Genomic DNA, 16,444 nt, shown 5'->3' with positions numbered 1-16,444 from the left:
TAGTTGCATGTGAAGTCCAAGGTCTGATTTAGAAGATTATAATTTCTTAATATCAAAGACAACCTCAGTATAGTTAATTATTATCTTATATTTGTGTAATAAACTCGAAAACACGTAAAAATGTTTGTTTATCTCTCACGCGAAAGCTTCTGAACAGATTTTGACGATACTTGGCTGTGGTATTATTGTGGTACTATAAGCTTATGTACCAGAATAACATATAGATAAAAAAGCTTGTATAATAACAGGATCGTCCGCGGGTGAAACCGCGTGGCAAAGCTAGTGCATGTTTGTTACTCTTTCATGGAAAAACCACGGAACGCATTTTGATGATACTTGGCAGTGTTCTAGCTTATGTGCCAGAATAACACATACCTAGCTAAAACAGCTTGCTTTTACAGGATCTTCCTCGGATGAAACCGCGCGGCACAGCTAGTGTTATGTAATATAATAATATACAATTGATAATCTATTACGAAGAACTAGATATTATATAAATATCATACTATTTTAATTATATATTGAAGAAGAATAATTAAATGCAGAATAGTTTTTATAATCAATTTAATAAAAAATCAATGAAAAGTTTTTTAAGCGAATCTCCATTGAATAGTTTTTTTAGAACCTTCATAATAATTTAAAAAGTTAAAGTGTTTATCAAGGTTTTAATAACTCACGCTGTTATAAATTATGTTTTTATTGTATAATATAATTTTATAGACAAATTATTATTAGCCACGAATAATATGTTTATTAAGTTTGTGGTATTGTTGACTTCGAAGAATTATTTGAAGTACATAGGTATATAAATAAGAACAAAAAAGGGAGGATCAAATCAAAACACATCATACAAATTTAAACGAAAAACCCCGAAACCAAACGTCATCTTTATTTTATTTCTTCGAAGTATCAAGTTCTACAATATTTATTTATGACCAAAAATATACATACGATTCTGATTTCTGATGTTCAGGCAAAGTTCAAGCCTCTTTAAATGGGATATAATTGTACACATTGTACTCGGAAGGAATATTTCCTGCCTTTTCATGAACAAGGGCGAGGTCAATGACCCCGAGACCTTGAAGTTTACAAATAACATCTTCAAGTTTAGTCCTTCCTTTATTTGTAGAAATGAATGATTTTAAAGCGTAGCGTACATGCAAGCCTTTTTCTGACTTTTTCATAAGGTTTTTGGCAATGACCGTCAGATATCAATCAAATATGTACGAGTATGTATAGGAAATGCGTAATTTTAACACTTGATAAAAACAATAAGTAATTACCTATGCTGTATTTTTTTGTAATCTGTAGATTTCTATACGGATTTGCTGTTATAGAGTTATAGAGTCGAAAATCATAATACTTCGCGTTCGTAGTAAAGTAGGTAGGTATATTTAAATATAATATATAATACTCTTAGATATACATCTATAGAGTATACACGTACGTATATATTTCTATAGATGTATGTAAGTATGTATGTATGTACACTCTATAGAAACATACGAAATACCACGACACATTTAGAATGAACTCTTAATCTGAATTGTCTGATATTACAATTATTAAACTAGATATAAATTCAGACCATACCACAAATATTGACCCAACATTTTGACTGATACTATTGATACTTCCAGCTACAGCTAATATTACCGGTTTCGTAAACATATTGAATTTATCTTGAACCCAGTTCAAAGTAATGCTGTGGCCATATTATTTAACATAATGTTTGTTCGCGAATATAGTACAATATGTAGGTATATGTATTCGGTACTAATAGAAGAACTTGAAGACAACGACAAGCTAATATGTTAGTAAAATATTTGGGGCACTTATTTCAATTAGATAAAACAAATGAATAAGATTTAAGTCAGTCATAAATTGGCAAAATTTTGTCTAATAAGGGCCGATTTTTCAATGCTTGGATAAAACTTATTCGTCGAATAATGTATAAAACTACCATTTTAAAAACGTATTCTAATTGCCCGTATTTGACAGTTTACGTGACATTTTAATATTATCGTGTAATACTTTATTGGACGGATAAGTTTTATCCAAGCATTGAAAAATCGGCCCTAAATCAAATTTATCCTCTTATATTTTATACAAATTCCAATTTTCTATGTTTCTGATAATATTCAGAAATGCTGATTCGCTCACAGAAAGCTACTCTCCACAAAGGACACAGGTTATTTTTTCTGTAAGAGATAACACCCCAAATTTTGAAATTCACTACTATAGAGTCGATAGAACGATATAAACATTCATTGAATTGACTAGGTACTAATATATTGCATAATAACTTCGAAGTATTCTAGTGTGGGCATATAATCTCAAATCGAATGTTGTAACAAGGTCATATATTTACGCTACACTTTCATGTCTATTTGTTTCGTAATTCCGTTTATTTTCAGCTTACACTTTTCAACGCAGTTAGTTGTTTATTATTTTGTATCAAGAATACATTTAAATCTATTACAATAAGTAATAACAAACGTATGATGCGAATGGTGCGTAATCTTATCTATATACATATAATAAATCTGTAGAAGGGTCAATTCTGTACATTGAAAATATTGAAAAAATAAATAGCAGGGGGTGTTACTGGATCGATACCAAACCCAAATACCTATGTGATTAAAAAATTTTTGATCTGTCTGTCTGTCTGTCTGTATGTGAAGACATCACGTGAAAACTAACGGTTCGATTTCGATGAAACTTGGTATAATTATACCTTATTATCCTGGGCGTAAAATAGGATACTTTTTATCCTGGAAAAATACGTAGAAAAAAAATAATCTTAATTTTTCAGTTTTATCCATAGACGCTTAGCATAGACGTTGTTCTGTAGAACCGCGAACACACGTTGCGTATTATTATAGGCCTAGCCGTATTTGGGTCCAATAGATATTTATAAGATGTTATTGTCAGAGTTACTCAAAATGGAGAAATAAACCATCCACGCGAAGACCGACATCCGCGCGGACGGAGTCGCGGGCGGAAGCTAGTTTAGATAATAAAAGTCATACAACGATATAATATTAAATTAATTTTATTAACAGAAAAGGTACAATATGTTATATTATACTGTATACCTACTTGTAAGTAGGATATAAAATGTAGCGAAAAATATACAAATATATATAATTTATGAGTATAGTGATGTGTAGGAGGATATTATACTTACTTCGACTGAATTTAGAAATATAAATTGGTTAAATTTTATTAAATTGCTCTGAGCATTTGAAGAAAAAAAGTTACTCGACGAAAACCTGAAATATTTTTTCGATAATTGGTTTTCAATAGGTATATATTTTATAATACTTATACAAACATACGCGGTTTTATAAGAAAATAATGGGAAGAAAATTCAGATTACTTAAAACTAAATCCAGAAAATTCTGGAATTAATTTATATTTTACACAAGTAAAATAAAATCACTTCACACTTTGCTGAACCTCAAGTGGACTAAGGATATAATATTTTAAATATTATATTCAACATAAAAATAAAGGTTCATCGTCCTTTTTATCACAAAGATGGATCACTAAATAACTGTGAGAACGAGTTGCTTAATATTCAATGGTTTCGTAAATTAATGACAAATGATTTACGAGTTTATGTCATTTATAATGAATCCGTTATAAGTTACCTAATGTTAATTATTATTTCGTCTATATTGAATAACGGTATTTTCACTACAAGTTCTTCGAGGATCAAATTTCATGAGACTTAGAAAATAAAAATACATATTTTATATTTTAATATAGTTATTAGTTATGTAACTACTTTAAATCTAAAAAATTAAAAGTAAAATTAACCGTAAGTATCTCACATTACAAACAGACACAATTTGATTTTGATTATTAATTAGTTGTAAATTACATATCCATGTAATTGATTAAATTAATAGCGTAAATTATGAATATAAGGAAGCATTATTTGGTGATAGTGACAACAATTTAAATCAATTGCAAAATTTATAGTCTATACAAAAATGTTAGAAAATATCTAAAATGTCTCTACAAAATAGGAAGACAATAGGTATCTCATTATTCAATTATTGCATATATTATAATTATTTGAAGCACAGTTTTTAAGTATTTATACGTATAAACATAAATCATTACAATTTTTATAATAATGTAAAAACAGTTGTTTTACATTATATTTTTTAAACTGTGCAATAAATGATATTAATTGATATTAAATGATATAAAAACAACATTGTAGATTATTTAAGTAAAATAAAAATTAAAAAAGTTTACGCCCCCGGGTGGGCTCGAACCACCAACCTTTCGGTTAACAGCCGAACGCGCTAGCCGATTGCGCCACGGAGGCAGATGAGCATGCATGTAAAATTACCAATCATTTTCCAAACATCATTGCGTAACAAAACATTGTACTATGACTGAATTATAAAGAGATTATACATGATAAGAAACAATTGAATCAATAATAATAATCAACTGAAACAATAATTATTTATCACAATTCGGCTTTTGCGGCAATTTTTTTTATTTAAGGGCTGATTTTTCAATCCTTGGTTAAAACTTATTTGTCGAATAATGTATAATAATATCTACCATTTACCTACCATTTTTTATAGTGTAAAATTAACTCACATCATTTATTGTGGAAATCACTCAGAGCAAACATTTAATATTTATTTTAACACCGTTTACAATCGAAAACAGTTAGGTAGTTAATTTTGCTTAAAACTTATTTAGTTAATAGCTGTAACGACTACCAAATTATAATATTATACTTTTTGATAAGCTACTTATAGAATAAAATCAAATCTGTATTTGATTTGAGTAGATATAGATACTTATTATTATATTTTAAGCGTTCATAAAATATTGTTCAATTGTTAAAAAAAGAACTAAGAATCATTCAGTAAATTGATATACATACTTTGTAATCAAATTTAAAGTGCATTGTATCTCTGAAGTCTAAAATAAGGAAAGGGCGTTGTTCGTTAAATATAATCACACACAAAATATTACAACATGTCCGTTCCATTTAGTCCGCAATTCCCATAGCCTTACCAACTGTCCTTCACCTTTAGGGAAAACTGGGCCAAAACACGATTTGCACAATCACTTCCTTAAAGGTTGACCTATGAGCTTTTAGCTATTAACATTATCACTAAAATAAATTCAATTTAATAACATAGGCAGCAGATAAACTCAAAAATCGAAGCACTCTATCAAAACTTCCTTAGTCGGTACATTTGTTTTTTCTTGTTTTAACTAACGACCTATATCCTGCCTAAAACATTTTTTTCCCTCTCCTAATACTAAGCATTTTTATAGTATATTTAATTCTTTAGTAAGATATAGATAGTAGATGCAGATATACTAAGATTGACACACGTGTGCACTGTGCACACTGCACGGCGTCTTTCGCTGCTCAGAATCCTAATTGTTTCCCTAAATATGGTATTAGGTATACGACATAAGACTGAATCGTTAGTATAAGGACAAGAAACAGCGTGATGCAATTGGTAGAAGATAAATGATTAGATAATTGATAAACTATATCCTACTACTATTATAAAGGCGAAAGTTTGTATGTATGGATGTTTGTTACTCTTTCACGTAAAAACTACTGAACCGATTACAATGAAATTAAGCACACATATAGAGGGTAACTTGGATTAACACATAGGATAGGTTTTATCCCGGATTTCCCACGGGAACGGGAACTATGCGGGTTTTTCGTTGAAAACGCGGGCGAAGCCGCGGGCGGAAAGCTAGTTCTACTATAATTTTGATTCTACTGAACTTCAGACAGAAGATTATCCTTATGAATCTAACGTCCACTAGGAAATATGTATTAGGGGTAAGTATTTTTATAAAAAGGCTTTTTTAATATATATTTCACGTTTTGAAATTTTACATATATTTGTATTATATGTTTTGAGTAAATTATGCGTAAATCTCTTATATTGTACTTCCATTTCATTATGTTCTGTATCTTTTGTCTTCAAATAGAGGCCAAGTGATGAAATACATAAAACTTGACCAATTCTTTATAAATTGTATTGTTAGATTAAATATATGACAGGTGGTAGCTATATGAATAAAACGAAGAATAGGGGGAACATTTTCATAAACCTTAAAGTTTTATTAAATTCTTCACATACAAATTTATATAAATGGATTTGTCTGCCTGTTTATACATATTTTGTTAGTAGGTTAAGTAGTTCACTTACAATAATTAAGCAATATTTTCTAAATATGTACATAAATTATCGTGTCAGGAAAACAAACAAGCATTAAAAACATAAGATATAAGCCTATTCTTCGTAATTCTCAGATTCCCTCAGCTCTATATAGCTCTATCAAGTGATATATCAAACTAAAACATAATTAAAACGAACCACACATAATCAAAAGTATGTTACAATGCTATTGGACATAACAATGGCCACCATTCAATCACGAAATTTCCCATCGTCAAAAGATAGAAATACTCTGGTCTATTGTTGCAATATAACAAAAAATAATATATTACAATACCAAGTAGATAGCTTGCTGTTATACAAATTAATATCAATTTGGTATCATTAAAGATTTACAAATATGTAATCCTTATAATTGACATAATTGTAGGAACATAAAAACTGGAAATAGAGTATTGAATTGTAAAAAATATCTCGTTTAATATTAAGAGATTATCTTAGCTTAAAGATCGATATAATTAAAACAAAATAAAAAAAATATTGTGTGGTTTTATGAAACCACGGTAAAAGTGAAACTGTTCGAACGGTTCCGAACACTGCTTTGTGTAGCGCATGTCGCGTGACGGAGTAGGTATACCTACTCGGCAGCCGCGATACACGCGACATGCGCTACACAGACCAAAAAGTTTGAGACGATGTAATAAAAGTTCCACTTTAATAATAGAAATAATTGATATAGTTCGATTCAAACTTAATGGCGGTTCGGGAGTCAGGTGCGGGTGCGAGTGCGGGTGGTCCCTTAACGTCCCGCTAATACCTAAAATTGTTTTCTGCGCATCGGATCTCGATCGTACGATGTTCCGAACCGCCATTAAGTATGAATCGTTCTATACAATAACTTTTTATTCATTATCTAACGCAAAGCTCCATCACCTAACCTCATATAAATAATTTTCTTAGGTTGCCATAAATTCCATTGCGCTGTTCACCCGAACATAGTATGCAGCGTCAACATTATTATTTTATTAATTGTACCTAATTTAGAGTAAAACAACTATAGTAATTATAAAATAGAAAAAAAGAGCACATGTAGAGTCTTTTGCCATTATTTGTAAATAACTTCTGTATGCTTTTTCTTACGAAGGGTTAGGCGGTCAGCGAAAATTCAGCTATTCGCGCCTTAGGTAAGGGGTGAGGGGTTCCGCGTTTAGTATGGAATCAACGCAACGTGCTCGAAACTAAAAATCGTATGCACAATTTAGAGGTAACTTGCGGATTTTTCAGTTTTTTTTCAGTTGTAATTTTTCAATATAAATAAGTAGGTTTAAAGGAAAATCTTCGTTTTTTACTGGTAGTTGGAGTCGATGACACAATTGGAACCAGTCTCGTCAGGGAAAGATAAAATTAAAATGTCTTATGATTCGATGAATTAAGTAAATTATTGATATCCGCTTACATCAACGGAAAAGGTAGGTGACCTCATAAAATATTTTTATTTGAATAATAGGATGATTTAGTATTCCGTAGGTAAATTGTAAAAAGTTTTGCACAATAAAGTGAGCTTAGTAGAGCTACTTATAACTTAATCTATTATATAAAAATGAATCGCAAAATGTGTTGGTAAGCGCATAACTCGAGAACGGCTGAACCGATTTCGATAATTCTTTTTTTATTATATTCCTTGAAGTACGAGGATGGTTCTTATGTAGAGAAAACGTAAACATGTACCACGGGCGAAGCCGGGGCGGACCGCTAGTCTTATATATAAAAATGAAACGTAAAATGTGTTGGTAAGCGCATAACTCGAGAACGGCTGAACCGATTTCGATAATTCTTTTTTTATTATATTCCTTGAAGTACGAGGATGGTTTTTATGTAGAGAAAACGTAAATATGTACCACGGGCGAAGCCGGGACAGCCCGCTAGTTTAAAATAATTTTCCAATTTACGCAACATTTTTAACGATGAGCAGTCTGCTCTTACAGGTCGTAGCGTTTTGTAATAATATCTCATGGCCTTGTAAATGGATTTATCACAATCCTAGTTCCTGACATAATTAGCGCCGTCAACCTATCAAACAAACAAACTCTTCAACTTTATAAATTATAATTATTTTTCTTCATATTACAAATAGTAAATGGATTGATTGGATATTAAAAAATGGAAATTAATTCTTACGGTCTCTTATTTTTTATGTATGTTGACATAATACACAAATAGCAAAAATATTTTTCGTTCATCTAGGTATGTAGTAATAATTTATTAATGATGTCAATGACATCCAGATGTTCTGAATTATTACTTAAATCTAAAAAAAAATTGCTTCGGTTTTTCACCTTTACATAACTTAATAAATAACTAAGTGTTTTCGATAGACTGGTTTTATTGACGTACTAATTATAAAGCTGCAGTATATTTTGATATTCTACCTACCTATTAATCTTAATGAAATAAAATTGATTTATTATCTACTGATAAAAACTGTACCTATCATTTTGTTGATATGTATTTTGCTTGCAATTCATTAAAATTAATAATTAATGTCCTTTGCGATCATCTGATGGTAGATATTATTGTCTTGCTTTGAAAAATATTCTTATTGAGCTAAAACGGTTGGAATTACTCTTCTCAAGCTTTTCTTCCCTAAGATACCTCGAAAATCGAAATACTGAAAGCATTTCTTATTGTGTTCATATAGTAGATCATACATCATAATTGTATATAGGTATAATTACATAATATTATGTAGAGACAGTGTTGAAAGGGAAGTTATTTTAGCGTTATCAGCAAGGACACATCATTGTATTCTACTAAAACAAATAAAAAATATCCACTTAGTTAATTTCACGCGTGATTATCGGCGGATCTTGTATCATTAGCAAAAATAACTACTTGACCTTCACTCTTTCGACCAAACAAGGATCTCGTTAATGCCTCCGAGGAATCTAAATTCAGAGATAAATTCAATAGTTTTATATTTATTTTTTTCCTTTTTTATTAACATTTTTGCATAAATGTAACATTTCTCTGACCAGTTTGAAATGTCAAATGTCATTGGCCAGTAATAATGGGAATGCTTTTTTAATAAACAAAAATTGTTTCCCCACGTGGAGCCTGATGTCACCGTTGCCTTTTGCAGGTAAGGAATAATATTAATAAAAAATATTTTTATTTATTGGTCCATGTTCTTAGGTACTCACTTGTTACGAAAATATTTAAATTTTGGCCACAAATTGTCCTTGGTTTTCACTTTTCAACAAAAAAAATAGTTCCAAAAATAAAAGAATTTTTCAAAACTTTTGTAAATTTTAGATACAGTATGGATTAAAAAAATCCTTGAAGATTTTCTTAAACCTACAATAATTTCAGAAATCCAGTTCCGAGAAATCCACTGAACTTTACCTTTTGAAAAAAGCGCCATCTGTTGATGTATAATAGTATCTCCATGTATTAGAAAGGCATTTAAGATGTCATGAGTAAAATATATAGATGGCGCTCTTCAAATGTTGTAAATCTTATAGGATGTATCGGTCAATTAAGGAAAGCTGGCATGTTCACAGTACTCACACTTATGCAATTTCACTTACAGTATGTTCAAAAATAAATGCGACTCTAGTTTCATTTTAGACTTGAATTGTAAAATGGTGCGTTGTAGATAAATATATGCAAAATATATAATTATGAAAGCTCTCATAATTTACCTGTAAAATTATAATTTAAAAGTAAATCAATTGATGAAGTTAATTATTTATTCTAATAATAATCAATTGGATAAAAGTATTACTAATCATTCAATTATCAAATAATAATTAAATTTCAGGTCATAAAAACAATACAAATAACACGTGCGCTTACTCCCAACACACGGATGGTTGTTTTGATAATGATTTAAATAACGGGCGTTTTTTTAATAATGTGATAACTCTGATTATTAATTAGTAATTTGATTTTTGAAAAAAAAAATGCCGATTTTAGTCAAAATTTATATTTTTCTAACAAGATCCTTATCATCCAAATTTCCACCTTAGTGAGAAAAATTGACATTTCTAATGAAAATGAACAAAAAATTAAATGATTTTATTAAATACTGTAAAATAGTCTATAATTCTTCCATTTACTGTATCACAAAATTCTTCATAGATTTTTTGATATTCGTACTACACCAATTACATCACCCTGTATTTATAAACAATTGCAAAATATGACACATACATAGGCCGGGAGATACTGACACAAAATTTCGGGTCATTTGTAACAGAATGGCGGTTCTACAGAGGTCTTATTACGCAATGACTAAAAGAAAAATGATGGTCAGAACTCAGAACGCTGGTACCGGTGGCCTAGTCGCGTGGGCGTTAGTCAAACTCGTCGGATAAATAGCGAAAGTCAAACGATTTGTAACACAATAATTTTAGAATTCACCGATAGCCCATAAAAAAGATGTAGGCGGTAGTGTCATGCCATACTTTTCCGGTGTAACTTACAGCCCCCCATACCGACGCGATGCGTTGATTAAAAAAAAAACAATTCAAACATTTGTACCAGGCTAACTTTTGCACAGGTAATCATCATCGTGCAGACATTTACGAAAATCGCCATGCCATACTTTTCGGACGATTCCAAATGGCCGAAAATCTGCAAAAAAAAAATTTTTTTCGCCAAACAATTTGTACCAGTATTGCATTTGGATTTTTGGAGAGTATTTGATAAAATGTGACCATTATTATATTTGCCATACTTCTAGTAGGGGGAAAAAGTGCTGCCATACTTGAAAATTAATTTATTCGTCACGTTTCAAAAATTCGACTGTACAATACGTAAAATATTTTTTTACAGTATGGGATCATTATATTCTGTTTGTTTGTATACAATTCTACCTAGAAGAAATATCGCAGATTGCAAACATGGGGTGGATGATTGTAAGACTTAAGCCAAAACGTAAAAAAAAATGAATAGAATTGGCGATTTGTACCAGTACGGCATTTTTGGAAAGTATATGATGCAACGTGACCATTATTATATTTGCCATACTTTTAATAGAGGGAAAAATTAGTGCCATACTGCTACAAATCGTTCAAACTACGAATAAAATCTTACAATAAGAAAAAATCTTATACACATTCGCCACCTCCCACAGGTATGGCATTATCACACTTCTATTTATAATCATTCAGGAGTTGTTGAAAAAAAAATGTAGGGTGGTACAAATCGTTTGGCGAGAAAAAAAATTTCAAAAATTTGCAGATTTTCCGCGGTATGGCGACCATTTGGAATCGTCCGAAGAGTATGGCATGGCGATTTTAGTAAATGGCTGCACGACGATGGTTACCTGTGCAAAAGTGAGCCCGGTACAAATGGTTGAATTGTTTTTTTTAAATCAACGCATTCACGTCGGTATGGCGGACTGTAAGTCACATCGTAAAAGTATGGCATGACACTACCGCCTACATCTTTTTTAAGGGCTATCGGTAAATTCTAAAATTTTTGTGTTACAAATCGTTGGACTTTCGCTATTTATCCGACGAGTGTGAATAACGCCCACGCGACTAGTCCGCCGGTACCAGCGTTCTGACCATCATTCATTTTCTTTTTGTCATTGCGTACTAAGACCCCTCTAGACCGCCATCCTGTTACAAATGACCCGAAATTTTGTGTCAGTATCTCCCGGCCTAACATGTGCAATGTGTAAATGTGTTGACGTTCCAGCTCTTCTTAATATACCTATAACCCTATGTACCTATTATGAGATTAATAATTTGATAATAATTAATAATGGTAATACATGATTTAGAATATACTATTCCGATATGAATACAAAATTATTATTTATTTTCCAAACTCCACAATATAGGTAGGTAGGTAATTAATTAAGATTGATATTAATCCTTTCCACGAATGACTTAAATTATTTATTTTGATAATAATTTACATCTATTTTAGAATTATTGATAAGTACCTGAACATATTAAGTATTTATTTTATTTTATTGCACATTCTAACTTATCTATTTCCAGTCCTAAACTTTAATAAAATAAACTAGATATTTATGCATTAATATGCATGCATAATCTTTTAATAAAGAGACAATATTTTAAAGATGATGTATTTTATCCCTGACTATTCAGTATTCCTTCAGTAATTTGCACTTCTTCGTCGCGCCTTTTCCTCACTTTGCGATTGGCGGAAACGGCGTGACGTCATCGCGCCCACGCGGTCTGTGTGACGCAATCCGATCGATGATATAGCTATCCCGCTCACACCTATGAAAAGCAATGGTGTTACGTTTCATTCTTGAAGGAATGTTTCCAAATTCAAAAATCGTAGGCGTCCTCGTGCGTAGTCGATCCGTTTGTCAATGTAGTCTGCAACCATGCTCAAGAAAGGCTCAAGATTTTAAACCCTGTTTATTTACAATGTGTAATAACAACAATGTTTTTCGTGGTTATTTTAAATTTGATTTCATTTCTGGAACATTTAAGTTGTTTGGTTATTTTAATTAATTTCAGTAGGAGTTGAATATCACTGCATCTAATATTTTAAAGACACCCTTCTTTGAAGAAAAAGCTTTTATTGAACATTGTGATTCTATATATGTAATTGAAAATATTTGGTTGAAAAGCAATCAATAGAAAACTTGAAAAGGGATAGGTAGGTAGGTATCTAACGGGGGTTTGTTTTTTACTAAGTAATAAGCGTATTATGTGCTAAAGAGTAAGGATAATTAAAATTGTATATTAAACGTAGATATATATAACTAGCGGTCCGCCCCGGCTTCGCCCGTGGTACATGTTTACGATTTCTCTACATAAGAACCATCCTCGTACTTCAAGGAATATAATAAAAAAAGAATTATCGAAATCGGTTCAGCCGTTCTCGAGTTATGCGCTTACCAACACATTTTGCGATTCATTTTTATATATAAGAAGATATATTCAATCATTGAACGGAGCTTTTATATGAATGGGAGGCTGACAGGCGTAGGACCGAAATCTGTCCACAGATGAAAATAATTTATTAAGGCTGCAGTCTAGCAAAATTGCGTTTTCAACAAGTTATTTGACAATTTTTTCCCGGCTAATGAAATGATAAACTGAATTTTTTTTTCTTGTTTATCAATTAGTGTTATATAGGGTAACGGCACCAGTGGTCAGCCTCATAACAGCTTTTTGAAGTTTTGACAATTGCCATTTCTACAACAATCGTCGAATAAAAAAACGTACAACATGTATGGATTTATTGTTTATTGTAGTTTCGAATCAGCATTTATCAAAAACAATAATTCTCTTAGTAAAATATATAATTAATTTTAAACAAAAAATGGCCCAGTGTCCCAGTGAACAGCCTCTAAAAACCAATAAACAGCCTTGTTGAACCCAGTGTTCAGCCTTTAGCAAGTATAACTAATTATGAGATCAAAATAAACAATGTTATATCAAAATCAACTATATTAATCACATTTTTATAGCAACGATTCACTTAGCACAAAAAAATGTATATCGCACATAATACAAATATTATTTTAAACATACTATTACAATCTCTTTGTGTCTTCTTATTTTCTAGGAACTTCTTATTATTTATCATAAAAACAGCAATAATTCTTTTTAAAGAAATCAGCGATATTAGTTTATAATATTATTGATGTATCTATAATCCACAATATATGTATATAATTATAATCAACCACAGGAGGATCTCTTTCGGAGGATTTCTCTGGAGGATACTGTTGTCTTGGCGGCATTTTTAGCTAGAAAAAAAGGGAACAATAATAACTTTTGGATATGAATACACATAATACCATTATTTCAGGTAAAACTTAACTAACATGAAGTATTACTTATAGATTTAAACACAAAAATTAGCATTTATACTTAAAATATTATTTCAATAACATCGTGGCTGAATACTGGATCATTGAGACCACAGATTGAGACCCAGTGGTCAGCCGCTTGAAAAAAATATTTTAAAATGCGGCTGACCACTGGGTTTTCTAACAATTAGGAATAATCCCAGTAATCAGCCCCAGGGGCTGTCCATTGGATCTTTCATAAAAAATCAGTATCCAATGGTCAGCCCCTCAAATTTTTAAGTAAAAAAACAATATTTTTTATCAAATTTCATAAAATTAAATGCTCTAAGTAATCTATAAAGTTATTATCTATAAAACACAATCACATTTCATACTAAAATATGTTATTACTCACCTTTCAAAAGAGCACCACATGAAACAAAAAATATTGCAGACATGACACTTCTGCTCTTGTCGGCGGACAGCACCTGTACGAACGTGTTTACTTCTCTCCCCTGACCCCCTACTGCTCCTATCGCGTGATGCATGAACCAATAACGAAACAGAGCTTCTATTTAAGTGCGCGTGATTTGGTTATTTTGATTACAGCGATATTTATGGCCAATAAACAACGCAATAGGCTGATCACTGGTGCCTGGCTGACCACTGGTGCCGTTACCCTACGCAATGCGCGTGAATTTTTTCACATTTATAAAGTTACTTTATGTTACCTTAATCAGGCCTTCAAGATAAGTCTCTTTCCCCCAATTACATTTCGAGCTAAGTTTATGCACTCACTACGTTGCAACCGATTACAATTTACACAATCTGATCAGCGCATTATTATCCTTATATAGTCGTTATTAAAAACTGCTGAATACAATTGCCGAAAAACTTATGATTTTCTTAATTAGAACGTTATAAATTCATTAAATTTCCCATTTTTTGCCTTACAAAATCTATTGATAAATACTGCTAAAAGTTATTTTTTCCATTAATTTATTCGAGTTGGTTGAAGACCAATGAGTATTAATCCTTTAAAATTTTTTTTTTTGAATTTTGATAATTCTTTAAATATTAAAAAAATATTTAAAATAATTAGGAAAAATCCTAGCGAATTTCTTTAGTCGCGCTCCTTGGGCCGGAGCGTTCTGACGTGTGCTCTACGCTCGATTTTCCTTCATACTGAAGTGAAAGTTGCTCTACTTCATTAAATTTAATATTTTTGTTAATTGATTATTTTTATCTTAGTTTTGTGCAAATATTCGTATTTTTAAACATTTGATTTCGATATGGAAAATAAACGAAAAAAATACGCGTGTAACTACTAGAAAAAAAATTATCTTCGAACATAAAGTTAATGAAACCAAATAGATTGCAAAGGTGATTGGCAACAATTTCTTTATTTTACGGGGTGTCAGTAAAGGGATGTATATTTCTTTAAAAAGTAAGCTCATAAATTTTCTTATAATATAATTTTTTTGAAGTTCCAAAAATGTTTATTTTTCGTTTGAGAAATACGAAATATAATATAAACTTGTATTGAGAACTTGAACTTCCCGAGTTCATCCGGGGAAATCCCCATACGGGGAAAATGATTTGTTTACTCCAAAATTGATCCGAGGTGTTTTAATTTTTTCTTCTAGTCATTTTCAACGTAGCGGCATTTTGTTTGATTATTAATTTTGTAACTTAAATACAGGATGTTGCTTTTATATTCTGATCTTACAGACGCGCTGACAAATTTAGTCCGCCATTTCTAGTTTAGTCTACCAACTCTAAGTACCAATATTAAAACGAATGGATTATCATCACATCATCAAAACTCAGATGTAATGGAAGATCACAATAACATAGAAAATTCAGTGGGTGTTGAGAACTAAACAAACAGAAGTAACAGAGACGCGAAGAATAAAAAAAGAGGACGAAAACGATAATTCGTTGATGCTTTCCCTTTTCGACGTATTGTTAGGGTACATCACCAATCTGCAAAAAACAAAACTGATGATTCCCAATTGCTGATTAAAAATGAAAAACAAATAATCGACAACAGTGGTGAAAATTTGCTGATCACAATGAAACATCCTTCAGTGGTAGCAGATTTACTCATTTAAAATGTATCGGTGAACAGCGTAAAGGAGAGGAGGACAGGAAAACATTATGAATGTGGATGGTGGATTGTATACAGGGTGTAATCGATAAGTATGTGCAGGCGATTATGACGTTATTATTGCAGGTATCAAAAAACTTAAAACTGATATCGAAATTACTTTACCTAATGAGCAAAATGACAATAATAACTTTTTAAAAGTATAACGAGAAATATCTAAAAAAATTACTTTATACACTCCCATATCAAAAAGGGAAAATGGGACTAGTAGAAGTTAAATGTCTAATTCCGGCAAAAGACATGAATGCGGAAGATGCAGTTAAAAAAAAATAATATTTGAAATACAATGCA

General features: G+C 31.1%; 1 long non-coding RNA gene and 1 other non-coding gene across 2 annotated transcripts; both read right to left on the bottom strand.

Annotated features, from left to right (window-relative positions):
- Positions 1–4,271: 4,271 nt before the first annotated feature.
- Positions 4,272–4,345, bottom strand: TRNAN-GUU (transfer RNA asparagine (anticodon GUU)). Its single transcript has one exon. It is a non-coding gene; the product is annotated as a tRNA-Asn (tRNA).
- A 9,251-nt stretch (positions 4,346–13,596) lies between these two features.
- Positions 13,597–14,661, bottom strand: LOC149476897 (uncharacterized). The gene is made up of 2 exons (XR_016317745.1): positions 14,399–14,661; positions 13,597–13,941 (listed from the first exon to the last, which is right to left on the bottom strand). It is a non-coding gene; the product is annotated as an uncharacterized LOC149476897 (long non-coding RNA).
- Positions 14,662–16,444: the final 1,783 nt, after the last annotated feature.

This window comes from Colias philodice, chromosome 26, assembly GCF_061535455.1.
Source record: "Colias philodice isolate Cphi_HAF_F1 chromosome 26, ilColPhil1 Martin Lab GWU primary, whole genome shotgun sequence".
Taxonomy (NCBI): domain Eukaryota; kingdom Metazoa; phylum Arthropoda; class Insecta; order Lepidoptera; family Pieridae; genus Colias; species Colias philodice.
The sequence above is the reverse complement of the archived record's forward strand: the minus strand, read 5'-3'. Positions and strand labels throughout refer to the sequence as shown.